Here is a 19,646-nt window from a genome sequence, read left to right on the forward strand (position 1 = left end):
AAAATGGTAAAGATAAGCTTCACAAGTTTCTGCTACATTATCATTTCAGGCAAGCATGTGTTCCCCCAAATGGTGATTGTCTCTTTGCTATGGAATTGTTTTGGTTTTTTTGGCGCACAAGTTTTACTGTGGGCGTGATCAGCTGCGAGCTTAGTCGCGGCCATGATCATGATCAGCAACAGATTTCAGGGAGGTTGTAGCAACAACAAAACAGGATGCCAGCCAGCTCCAACTCAAGCTACAATCTGCTCCAGGTGGACTGCTTATCCAGATCAATGACAAGAATTGGGGATGGAAATTGTTCAGCTGAACTGGCCAAAGGCAAAATGTTCGAAAGCCTGACTTGAAATATTAAGTCCCAGACTGGAATCATGGTTTCCACATGCACAGTTTTCTGTGTTCAGAAAGTGAGCGATGCAGTTCAATGATCTTCTATCTCAGAGTCCAGTCTATCTAAGTCATGATTCCTGATCGCTTTATGTGGGCTACTCCCAGAGGCTTCCTGGTGCTGTCACTGATCCAGACACTTTACAAACACCAGAAAAGAGATCCTGCAGCTGAGTATTGAGTGGCTCTTCAAAATGCGTTTATCTTTCTCCCATCTCTTCCGACATTTTCGTTACCTGCACTTCAAGTACTTCCCTAATCGAAACACCCCTCTCTCTACCGCTCACCTCATCCTCCTGAGAGTCTGTTTTCTGTCTTTCTGAGTATATGTGTTTTTTCAGCATGTTTGTATTAGTCTCTCAGTACAGTTTCTCTGATACTACTCATCTCTCAGAAACTTGCTTTCATATGATAATCCAAAAGGCATTATTTAGTACCTTTGTTCAAGGTGTTTGATGTATGGAAAGAGGCGTATAATAGAGCAGATATGGCGGTGAGGATGAAACATAAACAGGAGAGGCCCGAACTAGTGAAGCAGTGACAGAAAATCAAAATAATAGGCACATGTATGAAGCTTTTTTTTTTTTAAAGACAGACAGATGTCTCTTGAACAGGCTGTTCCATTTACATTTTAAATGTCATGGCTAATGCTCAGGCCTGCATAGTGTTTCATCCTGTGGGGACTAAGTGGAGGTATTTTATCTTTTGATAACACCTACTAAAACAGCACTCAGTGTTTTTAATGTTGTCTAACAACTAAATCAAGGAATTCTTTATTTTTTGCACTGAAATGTCAAATCTCCGAATGTATGGAGAATAGAAAGATTAAGAAGGATTTTTAAGGTAAGCTATGCAGGATGTTCCTAAAAAATAATATACATAAATAAACAATGTATAGACTCATACAAAAGTGATCCCTCTCAGTCATCACTTATTACCATTAGAAGTGTGTGGCACTGTATTAATCTGCAGAGCTTTTGCTTTTTGCTTATATTTTCTCTTTGTCTTCTTACTATTATGCATCCGTGCTGACATTGGCTATGGCCGAAGGCGTTACGTTTTTGGGTTGTGAGTCCTTCCCATTCTTTTTAGCACAATATTTGAAGAACCCCTGCAGGGAATTTCTTCAAATTTGGCACAAACAAATAATTAGACTCACTGGCGAACTGGCTGAATTTTGATGGTAATAGGTCGATGGTCGAGGTTGCTGTGACTTCGTCTGTCTCATTCTCGTGAATGCAATATATCAATAACAGAGTGAGGGAACTTTTTTCGATTATAATAATACAGTGTCAAATTGTACTAAAAATGTACAGATTAGAATTTGGTAATCGAAGTTCAGGGTCACCATGACCTCACAAAGCATGTTTTTGGCCATGACTCAAGAATTTATATGCTAATTATTACAAGATTTCAGAGAAATGTCTAATGAGATATAATGACGACAAGTTGATATAATATATACAAAAGTTCAAAGGTCAACTTCACTGTGAACATTATAATGTTCTTCAAGAGGAAGCTATAAAAATCACAGACAGCACAGAAAAACACAAATATATTGAGGTGAAACACCAAGCGGACAAAGCTTGGAAGGCTTTCACTTTTACTAATGCTGGCTTTACTGTTCACAAACAAGTGCTGACATTGTTTGTGAACATAATTTCAAAGTTTACCTTTGAAATTATGTAATTACATTTCTATTCCATGTAAAGAGTGGAAATATTACCCTCAATTTCTCGTGTTAGGTAATTTAGGTATGGAAGTCTTGTGTGTTACACTGTCAATTTTTGAATGTGTATAAAATTTGGAATAAGGTAAGAAAGAGAATGGAAGGAGAAATTTGCAAATAAACCCTGAAAACATTATCTTAAGTACCAGACTACAGTTAAATGTGTCTCATAGCCAAAATAACAAAGAGTATATTTTCATTTGCCAACCACATTGCCGCGAACCCAATTCTTCAGATATTTCATTCTGACATTCAGTTTGGTTGTTCAATGGAGATTAGTTTTATCAGCAGAGCAATTACCATTTCTAAAAAGAGCCTGTGGTCGTCTTTAAACGTAAGGATGAAGTGAGAGAGAATTCCTCTGATACCACATTTCCTTCTCTGAATTTTACTCTAACAGAGCGGTAAACAGATTAGGGGGATTATAAAAAGCTCTCCTTCGCTCCTCGGTGTGCATACACAGACTGACATAATAATCACACTCTACTATATTGTCTGGGAATGTGCCGGAATGTGACATTCGTTTTTGTGGTGATTAACTGTAAATTCCTGGAAGGAGCACAGTGCAGGGCTGCAGCTATAGTGGCTTTGAACGGCGAGGCACAATGAGCGATATTGGGTATTTTATAAAGGAAAAGGGGGAAAGTTTAGTCTGTGTAAATCTAGGTCCTAATTATAATATATATGGGGGTGGTCTGGGGGGTGGCATCTCCCTGATTTCCAAATATGCTCATAATGTGCCTCCATATATCTATAAATAAAGATCTAAATTGAAAAAAAATCTGTTTTAGTCAATACACTGCTTGAAAGAGGTAATTCTTAGCTTTGTAATAATATCAGAATTTTTTTTTCTAACTCTGAATTTTGGGAGAGGAGCCATGATTTAGAGAAAACAGCCCTCAAAGGTTACAGTATGGTGGCCAGAAAGATATAGAGCCCATTTGCTTTCTAAACTGGGAGCACATGCATCACTTTTTGGCAAGTAAGAAATTGCATTACTAAAAAACAACCTCCAAGAATTAAATCTAGTCATTTTAGGCAGAAAAAACCTTTCAGTAACAAGATAGCAGCTGCAATCAGTTTTTTGCACGTTGAAAATTGCATTGTATTTGTTGCACTGGTCTTTTAACTTCACTATGAATGAAATCAAGTCATTTAGAGGCAGAAACAACCTTTTAGTGACAAGATAGGAGCTGCAATCACTTTTTGGCAGGTTTTTATGTGTTGTATTGGCTCTTTAAAGGTATTTCAACAGGTAAAAGGAGGTAAAAGGGACTGGTGTGGTTATAATCTTGGGCACAGAGCAGGTAATATAATGCAGGCTCATAAGGATAATAGCAGATAATACCTTTATTTTTATATTACCCATCCATAAAGTATGATAGACTACTTTCCAAATGTAAACAAGATTTTAGCTATATTAAACACATACAAACAACAGGAACAATGCTATATAACTATAGCTATATAACGCTAAATAAAACAAAAATAAATGACAAGGGGTTCCCCTTGTTAGAGGCCAAAGCCCACTTTGAATGTGGCGTAATGCAGAGAATGCTAAAGCAGCTCTCACCTTCGGTTTACAGGGAACAAACAGTGACCCACAATGTATTTCAGAATCTCACATGAAATATGTCATGTCAATAAAACTAAGTTCTGGTCTCTAAAAATCCTGGTTCTTTTTTCATAAAATGTCACTGCTTTTGTCAGTCTTTCACATCTATGCAGAGCTGAATAACGGTATAAACCATGCCTGCTCAACAGTGTCCAAAGCCTTCAGCGTTTCAGGGCAAACGTACCTTTGAACAGAAAGAAATGTGCAACAGATCACATTTAAAAGTATATTCCCAATCTGTCTGTGCCATACCGCAAGGTCAAGCAGCCTGGATATGTAGCTGTAGGCTTGTTTGAACTTGTAAGGGAGACACTGCAATGTTACCTTCTTTCTTCTTACCCCTTGTGTTTTTTCACTCCAGTTAAACTTTGAGGTTCAACTTATTTGTATTCCTTCATTATTGCTACCCGCGCTTTAAGAATTTTGCACTTCAAGGACCTGTCTAGACTTTTTTTCTGAAGGCCCGCTTAGCAGAGAAGTGTTGAAATCATACCAGGGTGAAAGCACTACTGGATTCAGAAAATAATTCAAGCAGGCAAACAGTGTCAGCTGTTTAATAGCAAAAAACCTTTACACATACATGACGGCTGCTTTATCTTTCTACAAATACAAGCAGGCAACCCTGGAGGAGAGTCATTTACTGTGCATTTTGAATTTGTGAAGCGGAAGGTCATAAAATAAGAACAATGCCCACAGATGAGACTAATTGTGCCATTAACGCCAGATATATGCACAGAATAAAAAGGGGACTGGTGCAATATACAGTGAACAGATGAGTTCTTTCATCCTGAGCAATTATTGCTCTTGTCTGTAGCAGATGGGCACAATCATAACAAGAAGCTTTATTTATTCAGGCTCATTTACTGTCTAAGAGAGCTACTATACTGCTTATTTTAGTTGTACAAGGCTGCTGGTTTGACTAATTAATGCATGGCTGGATGTGAAAAAATTGATTCAAGAGCAGAAAACATCAACAGAATAAACAATGCAACGAATGTATGGACAGTGATTTCTCTAGTATCTCTCCATGGGTGTCAGACATGTCAACGGAGGACTGTTTGCTGAGCAGTTTCTCCATGGATGCACCCATCTAGTTCAGGATCTGCCAACTATGTCAGCCTCGGGATGCCAGGCGGACACCGGAGTCCTCTGTGTGTGTCTGTGTGTGTGTTTTGAATCAGGATGTACCCCGAGTACCTGAGTTTTTAGATGCGTGTTTGCAGTCCGTGAATGCCACAAGGTGAGCTCATGCTGGGCACGTACATACTATAAATAGGGTGGAAAGATTATGTAAAGAAGCAAATCTGCCCAAATAAGAAACCCTTTCACAATACCTTCATGCTCCTTTAATAAAGAAGTGTAAACACTTCATTTAATACATGCTGTACTATGAGTGGCCTGAAAGCTTGGTTTGTGTATCTGGAGACGTGGGTAAGCATATCCTCTTGACATTTCCACAGGAATGAGAAGAGCTTTACTCTCAGGAAGAAGTGATATGAAGTATTAGTTTCTAAAAATGTCTTGACTTCTGTGAGATTGTGTGTCCTCGACTTTGTGACATTTGAAGTAACATGACAAGACTAAGCATTTGAGTCAACATGAAGAACGTGGCCCGTCGTGTCAGGTTTTGCAGTGAAAGAGTGTGCAGCACAGACAAAACATTTTATATTCTGTCTTCATCTGTTGTATCTATTTTGTTTTATTCCAAAAGAGAAGAATATTAGGACAATGGACCTAGTTAGTTTAGGTAACTCTAGCCAAAAAAGCGAAATGATGCCACACTTACCAGGGGTTTAGATTTACATAATGGTATGAAGAAGTGGTAAATTTACAATACAGCAAAAAAGTAGATACGTTATTTTTATTTTATTTATTTAATAAAACTAACATTATAGTGTCTGTTTTTTTACGTTTTTATTTATGTATTTATTTTCTCTAAACAACAATGTAGTTATACCTGAGTGACCCATCTGGGGTGTCTTCTTTGCAGCATATAAAACAAAAACATCTCCTCATGAAATATAAAGTATTGTATTGTAATATTAATGAATACAACCAAAAAAGCAATTCTGTCTCTGAGATGCCAGAATTTTTTTTTTTGAATCAGTTGGGAATGGATGCTTAAATGCTGCAGCGATAACGTTAGCTCTTGGCTTGTGTTGCTCCTTGTTTTCATCTAATGACACACTGGGGTGAAGTTGGCATAAATGTGTTGACATTTTTAAAGGTTTCCCATCGATTTAACCCTCTGTTGTGTACCAAATGTGACATTATTCACCCCGCTCTTGCCATTGCCCTCATAATTCACAGCGAAACCAAAGTAGCTCCCAGCACCAGACCTGCAGGTTATCAGGGGATCTTCTATTTCTGGTCTTGTTGTGGCATTACTAACCATCTTCAAATGAACTAGCTTTGTGTCTCACTGGAGTAGAGTGTTTTGGTTTGGATGTAGGAGGGGCAGACAGCATTGTTGCCTATTCCGTCAAGTGGGCTGCCTTGTTGAGCGCAGCAGAGTAACTGAGTAACTGAGGACGTTACACTGAACACAGTTTAAGCTGTACATTTTATTTTCCAAATGTATGTTCAGTGGATTGTTCAGTTTGTTATGTGAACTGACCTGAAAGCCTCATACCAAACAGTTCATTATAAAAATGTCTATTGTTGCACTCCTAACACTGACTGTTTGACTGTTTGAAAAATGGTATGAAAATGATCATTTTAAGAATGAAGAGATGTACATTGATTTTTCTCTCAGTTGAAGGTTGACTTAGTCTACGTTTTCCCTTGGATGATCCATTGAGCCTGTCACATCAGCCTCGGGTTTGCGAGACAGACAGCAGTATTTCATGTGTATTTTCTGTGTGTGTGTGTGTGTGTGTGTGTTTTGTGTGCAAATCAGAACATATCTGTATCCGCTGCATGTGACTGTGGCTGTCAGAGTAAGATCTTGATTCGATGGAGCAAACCCGTCCTGCAGCGAGTATGAAGTCTGATGGATGGGTCAGAAGACAGAAAGAGAGAGATGGTGCATGTATATCTCATGTGCCATCTCTCGTGTGACCTGCTGGTTGACTCACAAATGTCACAGCATGACTGATACAGATGCACAGCAGTGTTTACTGTAGCATCATCACATATGGTTTATGATTGAACGTAAGCTGTTGTACAATATGTGCAATATGATCATCATGTGGAGCTGACTGCCAATACATATCAGTAAAATCTTCGCCATATGGGACATGGCACACATTTACAGTATCCCTGCAATGATTAATATTCATTTGCATAGTTAAATTCCAGCTTTCCCTGAAGTGTATGTGTGTTGCGTATGCCTTTTCAGCCGAGTAAATTAGGCTTACTTAACAAATTAAGCAAGTGGACCAAGAGAGAAAAGAAAGTGCAGTCCCTCAAGGCATATGTGATTAAATGCCACAAATTGTTTTATATATTTAGTGGAACTCAACAGCAGTATCAGACATGCTAGCTCTGTTCAAAGTGCAGTCAAAGGGCAACTTCTTTATTTTTCAACCTGGTCCCTATTTCCAGATATTTATTTGACTAAGTGACCAATGGGGACAGCAGTTTTTGAAAATTTTCCAATTCTGAGCAAGAATGCTGTAACCAGCAGCAATATGTCGATTTGCACCACTCACAGCATGCACGGTCAGTTTAACTTCCGCTAAAAGTGCTTGTTTTTGCCTCAATGGATGTGATGAAGTATACATTAGCCACTTGAAATACATATAAAACAGCAGTTGCATGCAGCATTACAAGCTTAGAGGGAAACAGTGTTGGTTTTCAGCGTGGACCCTGTTTTTCCACATTTTTTTCCTAGTGACTAAAGTTGCCCTTTAAGCTAGTAATGCTGTATTTAACTGCTATTTTATATCTGGGAGTTTAAATATGAAAGAAACATTTTTTTTTAAAAAAGGCTAGGCATTTTACTGGATGATGGTTAGTTCATCATGTCTGTTGAGGCCTGAGGTCTGTTGTTTTATTTATACACTCCATATTATTTAGTGGTAAATGCAATATTTGCATTTGTATGCATTATAAATATAAATGCATTATTTCTCTCTTTAAGGTGGGAATATAGTGACAGTGGGTTGCTTGACGCAATCTTTTTTCTTTTCCTGTCACATTTCATTTTATCAGATAATGGGTTTTAATGAAATAGCATATTTTTGTTACACGATGAAAACATCTTGAATTTTTTTCTCCTGAATGTAAATTGGAAACCATTTATATGTTAATTATCTGCCTGATGCACATTTTGTCTTTATTCTCTGCACAAAGTGTCTTCTGAAAGAGCTGAGTCATTTTTATGATCAGCAATTTGTTAATTGTGCCGCAATTGTTATACAGATTGATCTTTACATACAACATTAATGAAAGTACACCAGAAATACATATGACACAAAATTCCTTTAAAAAAAACCCACTAACTCCTTAAAAATATTGAGTTTTTGAACACTAAAAACTAAAAGATGTATTCCTCTGGCAGAGAAGAGGAAATGCAGAGAAGACTGAGGCAGTGGGCAGCTTGGTAAGAGTTTATTTTCAGTTTTTTTTTTTGTTTAGTTTCTTTTTCTCTATTTTTTATCCTATTCTGCACCTGTGGAAGTCACTATGTAAAATCTCAGCGGGATATTTGAAAATAGTAAACAGCCAACTACGGGAGAATCCTGTTGTCTACCCTTAGGCTCCTAGTCGCAGCGTTTGCTTCAACTTGCCCTTTTTCCCTCTTTACATGAAAAACACTGGGAATGTGATTATGGCTAAAGTTTTTACTCTATAAAGAAATTACATTTTAAATATTTTACCTGAATTGTGATTTTCCAGCTTTGATCTCTATTTAATTGCAGCATTTTGAAGCAGGTTTATTATATGGAAAAGTTTATTTGGCCATTATTTTATACTCTCAGATAAACTTCAAGTTTTTCATCTGGTTATTCTCTCTATATAAATAAATAAAAAAACAATAAAGCAGGGCTTAAAGGGAAACTCCACTGATTTTTCACATCAGTGAGAGTCTGTTTACAGGTTTTGGGGAGTGCTATAACATATGTGGAAAAAAAGTTGTATAAAGCCTTTTTGGCTCCAGAGGAAGTTGTGAATACTGATAAATTGCCTGAAGTGATGTCACTTGAATGTGGTTGGAACTAAAGTTTGAGGATAAAAGGAAATAAAAATAAAAAATAACTTGGGGTTGTTAGAGAGAAGTGATTTTACCAGACCTCTGTAGCTGCTCCACATCTCTGCTTTAGGCTAGCAACTTCAGGTTATATTAACGTCACTAGCATAAAACACCTGAATCTCTGAGTTGCGTTGTCCGTTATGGAAGCACCAGACTTTTTTTTTTTACAATGAAGTAGAGAATGTGGAATGAAAACCTGGTCTCACTCCCAACTGGTCAAATACTGACGCTTGATCAGTGGCTCTCGATGTCAGATAACCACACACTGAGGCACCCTTTAGCAGCAGTATGAGACGCACAGGGTAATGATATTTTTTGACACTCTGAGTAACTGCCATAGTATAAAGACAGAAAAAGTCCTCAAAGGACAGGCAGGAGACAAGTTGGAAATGTCAAACTCTTGACTTGCACCTGGGAGACAGCTGTCTGTGTATCATGTGAGACCAAAAGTGAAACAAGTTGCTTTAATAACAACATAGTGTGCTAGTATGTGTAGCATCCTATGCTAGTGACGTATGCCAAGTGACATATGTGACGTATGTCTTATGACATTACATTACGTCAGTAACAAGCATACTTTTTTTTAAACCTTTTAAACCATTATGTTTTGTTCTAAACCTAACCACATACTTTTGTTGCCTAAACCTAAGGAATTACACCAAAAATCACTGTATGCAGTAAATGAGCAGAAACTATATATTTACTGTGAAAACTGAACTTTATTTAAAAATGATACAATGCATGGAACCAGCATAAATTACATGTTGTCCCCGAGCTTCCAAAGCTGAAACTAGCGTGGTAACTATAGAGCGTCGCAGTTTGAGATGTAGTTCCACATCAGTATTTGACAAGTCTGGACAACACTTTCTCCTACCAACTTGTCAAATATCGCTGCTTTGTCAATATGTGACAAGATATGTGTCCTCCAGCATCTGCTGTTGACATTCCAGGACGAGCGTTATAAAATGATGCCTGTGTGTCATGCGTTCGTGAAAGGTTCGTTTTTGTGTCAGTGTTTGACGTCAAAATCACTGAAAAAGGCAATATTTGACAAGTTGGAAAAGAGAACAGATTGGTTGGGAGTTTTTTTGTAATTAAAGGGTATCTCTTGTTCTTCTGCATTGTTTTTTTTCATTTTGTTTTTCATCCTCTGACAATTTTATAGGAGTGTAATGTTAAAATTGGTGGAGCATTTTTTTAAGGACACAAATTACACTTTTCTTCCAGTCCTCTTGGGTGGCAAACAAACACATTAGCTTAGTGTGCGAGAGAAAATCTTTCATCATCAGCAAATGATCAGATCGCCCTCTCCTTTCCCCTTTTGTTTGGCTAAAAGTAGAGCGCCTTCTCACTCTGTAATTATCTTGCTTCCTCTGTGGTTATTTCTTGTGCATGTATGACTCACTCGACTCTGCTTTTGCTCTCTTTTGCTCCACATGTTTTATTCTCCAAATTCCTTCTGGCATCTTCTATCCACTGATTTCATCCTTGTTTGCTGCAGTAGTATGAGAAATGATGAGTGAAAAGTGTGGTCTTCCCTTTTTCTATTGCAGGATTCACAGTTTGTATAAAGGAAGAAGTTGAATACATAAAGTTCAGCAGAAAATCAGTATTTGGGAGATAACACACCTGGCTATTTCTCCCTGTCTTGTCTTTCTCTCTGATTAGGGTTCATTGCCAGGTGACAGTGTGATGAGACAGATATGCCAGTGAATGAAGGCCCAATTACAGGTTCATTAGAGAGGGAAGTGAGGGGAAAAAGAGAGGAATAGAGGACAGGGAATAGCTGAAGAAAGTTGTGAATATTAACTTCAGAAAGAACACCACTCCATGTGACTTTTAATGAGCACAAGGCCAAGACCTCATGAGCAAGAGTCATGATTTAGTCATTTGAAAATGTATTAAAATCTCAAGAAAGCAGCTTTGTTGAGACCAATATTCAGTCTATGTCCTAACTGATAATGACAAGGCGAAGATTGTGACTTTGATTTATTATGGTTGTTGACTGAACTATAAACACCTGAATTAATCCCATGACTCAAAGCCAGCACATTATTAAATTTGGTAATATTACATTAAGTGAAGTGACTTGTTGATTTATCAGTTAGTAATTTCAACAACAATTTTGATTTGCTGGTTCAAACATCTCAAAAGTGAACTTTTCCTGCTTTTCTTATCACTGGATATTGAATATTTCAGATTTAATATTTTAGTTTTACATGTCCTTTATTCTTAATGGGAGTTGCCAATTTACATCTGCTGTTCATAGAACTTAGTGGGAATGATCCAGGTTAAATAAAGGTTAAATAAAATAAATCAAAACTAAAAGGCATTATGTTCCTCTTGTAAAACTGTTCTGATTTGAAGATCTAACCTTAAATTCTATAAATCATTCACAGACTTGGTCAGATAGTTTGACATTTCCATTGTCAAAAGCTGTGATGGTACTAACAGAGCTGTCCATTGAGATACTTTGCACACTAATCTGATTTAAATGGAGGAACTATAAACACAGCTGTCTGTTGAGTGATCAATATAGAATTATCACTCTTGCTCTACAAGGACTCAATGCAAAACCGACAAACCCATTATTTTAAAATATCCCATTGATTTCGACAGTGTCTAAATACTCCAGCCTGTTGTTTTTGGTTATGAAAATGTTGGTGTGCAACATCATCAGGGTTCCCAACAAATTTATTTCGCCCATCACAGTATCAGCTTCTGGCACCACATATTGATTTGGTATTTTTCATTAAGTGTGCTGCTCAGTTATTCATTGAGCTACACTCAAACATACTCTGTGCTCAGATGGCGCAGCAGAGCGCCAGGCACAGTGAAAGTAAAACTTAAACATTCATTGCACTGGGTCAAAGTGTGCTTTTACTCACTTCTAAAGCCACTTAATTCAATTATCAAGTATCAACCCCACTAGTGAAATGTAACAAAGTGCTGCTGAGGAAAAATAAGCTAATGAAGAGCTCTCTCTGCGCTGTATTCACAGCGAAAATCTCAGAATTTAGAAAGGGGACACAGTATGATACCAGAATGATACAAAGGGACCTACACAAAAGCAGAAAGTTTACTGCCTCCCAACTTTCAAGGCTGAGGTTGGTGATGTGTATTGCATTTTCTGTAGTGTTTAACAGCCAAACAAAGTGCTCAATGCACAAAGAAGACAAAAACTATATTGATTTTATGTACTTTTTTCAAAAGGAATGTTTCATTGTCAGACAAAATCAATTTAAGATGAACTTGGACCCAGTTTTAACATTTTGTTTCTGCTGTTGCATTGAAAACCCATTTCTAAGCACTCAGTCTATTTTAGCAAATGGTTTAAATAACCTAAAATGCTAATTTGATTCATCGGATGGACACGGCTGTGCTCTGGGCTAGTTTCCTAAATTCATCATTTTCAGGATCACAGTGTTGTGGAGCAATCTCTGTAGCAAAGTGCTGTGGTATCATGACTACAATTAAACTGTATCCTGCCCATGTTGGCAGGTCCGGCCTCTTTAGAAGAAGCATGAGTCATAAAATAACACACTTGTAGCCGGCAAGTGCACATGAAATGCACCCAGGCTGGTATTTAACGTCATCTCTTAGTTAGTTAGTAATCCCTGCTCTCGCAGAGCACAGTTTGCTGTCTGAAGCACACAGTGTCTTGGCATCCGTTCCTAAATATGACTGACATCTGACCAAGGATTATCCCATTGCCCCAGTTTCACTGGGACTGGCAAGCAGAGAGTGCTGTGTCGCAAATAAGCCCCACAGACTACACAAAGATCAGTGTGGTTTTCTCTCTCTCTCTGTGTGTGTGTGTGTGCATCTTTTTATGTGTGATCAGACGTGGTAGGCATGTTCTCCGTATGTCTATGTGCGTCTACAGCTTTAGGGTAGCTCAGAAAAACAGGCATGACAAATTAATGTCAGACCTATGTCCTAATTAGTTTACTTTCCTGAAATTATATAAATAATAAAAAACCCAACGCACCGTTGAGCCATATTTTGTTTTGTTCAATAACAGATACTACAGACAGACAGATTATTATGCTCTGTTGCTGCTCCCTAGGAGAGAGGCAAGACTTGCATCCCTTAACCCAGACATTTTTTCTGAATAATTGAACTGTGCTCAGTATTTTGAATATTATATGTACCAAACTCAGCAGGAGTGCCCCAGCGGCAGTAAGGGTTTTTGGACTTAACTGGCGTCCCCCCCTAAATGGATGGGAGAAACTAGGCCAGAACAAAGTACTTAAACACACGCGAACACACACACATACACAGGGACACACACACCCTAGATGCATTAACATCGAACATTTATATGCTGATTTAATTTGACAAACAACACTGTCATTATGGCAGAAACATGATAGATGTCATAGCCATCGTCAGGGTCAGTATTACAGTTTGTTGCTGAATTTAGCTTTTGGTTAACACACACACACAAGCACGTATGCACACACACACAGAGTCCATTTGAAAAGCCCAGTGAGTCTTGAAATGAATTGCAATTAGACGCTATTTTACAAGGCATAACTAAACAGTTCCTGACATTTTAAAGTCCTTTAAAAACATTACACACAAGTACATCACATATAATGTCAATGTAAATGTAGTGCCCTTTTTAAAACAAAATGTGGACTCTCTTCAATGTTTTGTGCCATTTCTAAGTGTTGTGTATTGTGGCTGATCACTAACTGACCAGCACACCAGTGGACTGTGAGGTAAAGGGGGTGGGGTGTGGGAGACCATCTGTAGCTTTAGGTAATAGGTACCATCAGTTTTGATCAAAAAAGTTAGTCTTTGTATCACCAGAGTGACTTTGACACTGAGCATTTTTGGTTTCTACATAGGCTTGGATGTGATGCCCTCTTTCTACTTGTTTTTCATCCTTTTCATTTCCAGTTACATATGTCTCTTAGACCTCAATTGTTTGTACTGGCTGTAGTAAATGTAAGTAGAACACAAGTCCGCATTTTTTAGAAGGTCATGTGGCCTGACAGCACCACACCCACCACAAATAAAAGACTAAAAGGATGATCTTTGGCACAAAGTTACATTCAGCGTAGGGCTGGGCAATATATTGTTATTATATCGATCTTGTGATGGGACACTTAATATTGTCTTTGATTTTGGATATCGTAATATCATTTAGTGTTGACTTTTCCTGCTTTTAAAGGCTGAATTACATGAAGTGATGTAATTTTTGAAACGTACCACTCTGGCTGTTCTATTATTTGCCATAACCCACTTAGTCATCCACATTAATGTTAAATATCTATCCAAAATCTTTTTGTGTATTGATTGATTTGTGAAAGCACCAACAATCAACCCTACAATATTGACATAATACTCATTTTTATGTATTAAGTCAAAAATATTGTGATATCTCCATTTCATCCCATCCTATCTTAGTGTTAAGCTTACAACTAGCTATTCAAATGCTTAAACCAACCTACATGTCTTTTTACCTTTTACCTCCAGGAGTCACTTGTGGTCATTGTGACATTCATTTTACTTCATTCAAAGGCAGAAGTAAGATGAAATTATGGTGCTGAAATGTCTCTTAGGGAGCAGGCTGGGGAGAAGGGTTGGAGCCAACAAAGTGCCAGCCTTAGACTCTAGAGACTGCAGCTCACATCCTGACTCCTGACAGCTTATAATGTTTCATACAGACCATGTTATGATTCATAAATCATTGTTATCCCATAGAAGCGGAAGATCAGATAATGTGCATGTTGTATTTAACAGTCATACAGGACATTTTGAAGGGTGACACAGTTAATCCCATATCTGATTGACAAAATATATATTTTTGTAATTGTTTGTGGTGTTGTTACAGGAAATGTAAGGAATTCATGTTGCCAACTATAAACAAGTTTTACTTTAGAAAATAAATGCGATCCTGGCTTATTGTTGTAGCAATATTTTGTGTTTTGAGGTGACCCATCAGTGTACGCAATTTATAAAAGATCGGATAAAAGACTATATTTTTCTGTATGTGTACTCTTTGATATTGCTTTTGGTTTTTTTGGGGGTTTTTTTTGGTTTTTTGGTTTATAATATAGAAATGACTTTGACCAGTTGGGAAAAAAACTGTAACACCAAGAAAAAGAAATGGCCAGACTTTGATTCAGACACTTCAAGCAGATGAAATAAGATCATTCAATAGAAAGCATTGAATTAACAGACGCTGAGAGGACATATGGAAGGTTGCATATTTTTTTATTTTTTTTCTTTACTTTGTTGCTTTAGAATGGCACTAGTTTTATGTAAAAATACATCTGACATCTCCACATAACTGCCATGAAGACGTCTCTAAGACCCCAGGAGTGAAACATCATGCATTTGTCCTTTCAGCTTGTATCAAATTCTCTTTATCATGTAGTATTTACAATGACAGGAGAAAAGTGCACAAAAAGTGACCAAACATATACACTGAATAAAAAACTGCCAGTGTGCAGTTCTGTCTACTGCAGCTTTGATGAAACTCCTGATCACTTACCTGACTCCTCTCCTCCTCGTGTAATTCCCTGCGGTTCTGTCCCTCTCCACTGTTTTTTTTCCTCCTTCTATTCCTTCTGTTTTCCTCCTCCACACCTCTGAGGGCCAACTGCTGAGAAGCAGCCTTTCTCTGACAGCAGGGGAGACAGCTGAGGGGAGAGATGGAGGTGTAGAGCACAAATGACACAGATGGCCATAAATGTGTGTATGTTTGAGCGCATGTGAGTGTGTGTCTGTGTGTGGGTGTAGAGGAGAGGAGAGACAGAATGGAAGACAGGAAGTCAGTAGAAAGACAAGACTATGCTGTTTCTCCACTGACTTGTAGTAATTTAATTTTCAGTTCATTTTTTTTATAATTTTTGTCAATATTTATAGAGCACATTTAAAAACAACTGTTCTGAAGAGAATTTTTTAAATGCAATTAAATAATTACAATGACTAGATACATAAGTGTAACTGACTGAAATAAGGCAATCATGTTGTCATGGGGTTATTAAAAAGCAGCTGTAAAAAGTTTGGTCTTCAACTAAAATTAAAGAAATAGCAATAGATGGGGAAGACTGGACTATTTGACTCTGTCAACCCTCAACAGGTTACAGTAAAACTAGTTACCTGCAGGCCTGAGGGACACCTGCATCCACTTTTAAAAGAGAATACAGCAGCATGTCATCAGCGTACAAATAAAAAGGAATACTTTTGCAAAGCTGATCCCATATTTAAAATAAGATATGGCCTTTCAAACTACTGGACCAATCAGCCTAATATTTTATTGTACATCTTTAAGACTGCATGCCTGATAATCTTTTGTTGTTGCAGTGAGTCACAATTGTTGAAAAACCTGTTTTCTCGGCTCTTGTTGCTGTCACTGACCGCTGACTCACTCTCTTAACTGGCCAGTAGGAGCCGTAAGTCCACAGTCTGAAAGGCCGCATTTTGGCCTTTTGTCTTAGCTCGGAAACTGACACTCATAAAAAAAAGTTTGTTCTAATTTAAAGCAGATCATTACTCACCTGATATTATGATCTACTTAGATTTGGCACAATAAGATATGACATTGCCGCCACCTTGATTGTAAGCAAAAGAAGGAGGGAGAAGGAGCTGGACTGCGTGCATTGTCTAGAATAGCCACAATTAGTTTGACGGAGATCGGCACTCCACTGAGTGCACTACTCTAGTTTTATTGTGTTTTGTCCTAAGTAAAATGCCTTGAATCTGTCCTGCCAATTAAATTTTAAGTTGACAGAGGTTGTGAAAGCAGTCACCAGAGTGGGGAACTAAATAATTAAGAGAAGTTTGCCATTTTAAGAGCTGCTATCTCTGTAAGTCAAATTACAACAAACCTGTTAAAAGGTGTCTGTGGCTCAGAAGTGGTGCGGTTGTCCCCTGATGACCTGGTATCCTTGGGCAAGATACTGAACCCCAAATTGCTCCCGATGGCTATTTTATTGAAGTATGAGTGAATATGAATGGTTACTGAGTAGCAGATGGTACCTTTTATGGTAGTCTTGGCCTCCAGTGTGTGAATTTGTGCATGAATCGGTGAATGTCATATGTAGTGTGAAAGCGCTTTGAGTGGTCGGACAACTAGAAAAGGGCTATACAAGTGCAGTCCGTTTACCATTTACAGTTGCTGCCATTTCCTATCAATTCTTTCATGAATGTAGCCCGTTATTTAGTTACCTTTGTAGGAACAGGATGTCCCCAATCTTTTGCTTACAATTCAGTCACTTCTCTAAAATTATAGTCAGTGAGAATGACACCTAACTTCGTTAAATTTCTGGACAAATTGGCAAATAGTTTAAATATCTGGAAGCAGTTTTGCATAAATATGTATCAGCTTGCTCTGTTTTATGATCAAAAAAAGAAAAACCTTAAAGCAGAACATGTGGTTAAACACATTCTTTAAATACAACCATTTTATTAAAAGCTTGCTTTTTGAAAACTATTGCTTTCCCTTGTAACAATTATTTCACTGCAGTTTAATCAGTTGTTTTGAATGTGGGCAAACAGTCTACAGCTGCTGATTAAATTATGTACTATGGCAGTTGCAGATACGTTTGTTCGCCTGAGTATAAAGACTGGTTTCCATCAATTCAAAAAATCAAAACAGTGCTGCCCGTCCTCAGCAGCTGAGAGCCAAGGGAGATAGGAGATGACAGCAATGAAGTGTGTGTTGAAATAGAGTGTGGAAGACTGAAAGAGACGGACAAACAGAGAGCTTGAGTACACAAAAGACAAAATGGGAGCGAAGAGAAAAATTGAGGACTGTGAGAGAGAATGACTCTAAATGCAAACGGAAAAAACAGCCGTTATTATCATGTAATGGATAAAAACACACAGCGCCTCCAAATCATCAGGAAAGCTTCCTCACATCTTTTCCCGTGTACGGAGACAACAGGGTGGACATACATAGCTGTTCATTTCCACATGTCAGGACTAATTTCCCTCTGTGCCAATCAACACAGAGACTTTCTTCTCCTTCTTCTTCTGCTTCCTCCAACTTCCCTCTGTACTTTGAGAAAACACCAATGACCTGTCTGCAGCAATCAGTCCGTCTTCACATCAATATCTAATATCCTGTACTGGCAGGAATTTAGCATGAATTATACCGCGGGAAGCTATTTGCCGTTATAATTAGAGAGCCAGAGAGAGGATTAAGCCACAGTTCATCCCATATCTGATTGCCAATTGTCCCTAGTAAGTAATCAGGGCCATAAGGTCTTTGAAATGAATGGTCTAATAAGCCTGGTGAGGATTGTTTGCTTCCACAGTGTGAAGACAAGAAATGGATCTTACATTAAGCAGTTCTGCTTCAAAAATCATACACGGTTTTACCATTTCAAATGAGGTCTTTATTCTTTGTCCTTCCATATGCTTTTAACTACTGTCATTTTTTGTCAGTTTAGTCATCGCTGATTTCAAAAGCATACCTTGACCTTTCTGCTGCCGACCTCTTGCACGAATGAAGTCACCAGCTGCTTCTATTCACCTGCTCCTTCAGTTCACAACATGTCAGCATTGTGTTATTATTGAGTAAGCATATGCAACCATCTGTCCAATTCATGCAAACTTAGTTATGCTGTGTTTTCGCATTTGTGTAGAAAATGACATACATCAGTAAACTTCCTTTTATGAGCAGTCTTCAACATTTAAGTATGTGTTGTAAGTGAACAACTCCACAGTGAGGTTTTAGTTATTATTGGCTTATTATGGAGAAATGCAGCCATTAGCAGAGAATGTAAATTGGCTCAGCTAAAATCAGCAAGCCTCACTGTCAGGCCACATTTTGGTCTTCTTTTTGTCTGAAAAACTGACTTCTAAAGTAGAGTCTGGTCTTATTTTGAACCTGAACATCTTTAGATAAATTCCAAACCTGATATGTTGCAATCCACTAAAGCTAGGCATGATACGAGTCTTGACTTGAAGTAATTCCAATTTTTTGTTATCTTCACTGCCATCTTTATTGGAAGGAAACAGGGAGGAACAATGCCATCGGGTGCAGCTGTGCCGCAATCCAAACGCCATGGTTGTGACCTTTTTTGTTTGTTTTTTTATTTTTTTTTCTGTCTGCCACACAAATATGCAAATCCTAAGATAGCAAAGGAATGGCCCACCTTACTCTGCCTTACTCTGCCTCTGATTGGCTTACCCTGACATTCCTACATAACCAATCCCAGTCCTCCTGCCTAAACATAACCAATCCAACTGCCTAACTCCTCCAATGATTGGCCACTACTGGTCGCCAATCATTGGAGGAGTTAGGCAGGTCTTACCCTTGGCCATCAAAGGATACACAAATTTGCATCTGCCACATCATGTTATACCACAGCAGGAACATTTCAGAGGGGAAGCATTTTGCCTGCCCTATTTATAGACTTGCAGATTTACTTGATTTGGTCATTTTTCCTTGATATTTGTCCCTCTGTCCTAGGTAGGCTAAGTAGGAGCTGTAGTGGTTTGTAATAGTTTCTACGGTCTAGTTTCAATTGTGTTTATTGTTTATCTTAACTACTTTGTTGTGCTGTAGCCTACACACAAAGTTTATACCAGTAAAAGTCCAGTTATGGATGACAAGGATCAAAGATTTGTGGATGTGATACATTCATTCTCATAATTTTGCTACATCACATATAGTATATCTTATAAGGTGCCTGTTAGCAGAAAAAACTTGGGCAGCCACCTGGCAGAGATCTGCACTCTACTTGTTCATT

The 19,646-nt window shown here is 38.0% G+C and overlaps 1 long non-coding RNA gene across 2 annotated transcripts in view; it reads left to right on the plus strand.

Moving 5' to 3' along the window:
* LOC148187265 (uncharacterized) overlaps positions 1–19,646 on the plus strand; it is a 175,475-nt gene that overhangs the window by 105,302 nt on the left and 50,527 nt on the right. The gene's annotated exons all lie outside the window — the stretch shown is intronic.

The sequence above is a fragment of the Plectropomus leopardus genome, chromosome 15, assembly GCF_026936395.1.
Source record: "Plectropomus leopardus strain MGB_pleo_1.0 chromosome 15, ASM2693639v1, whole genome shotgun sequence".
NCBI classification, from domain to species: domain Eukaryota; kingdom Metazoa; phylum Chordata; class Actinopteri; order Perciformes; family Serranidae; genus Plectropomus; species Plectropomus leopardus.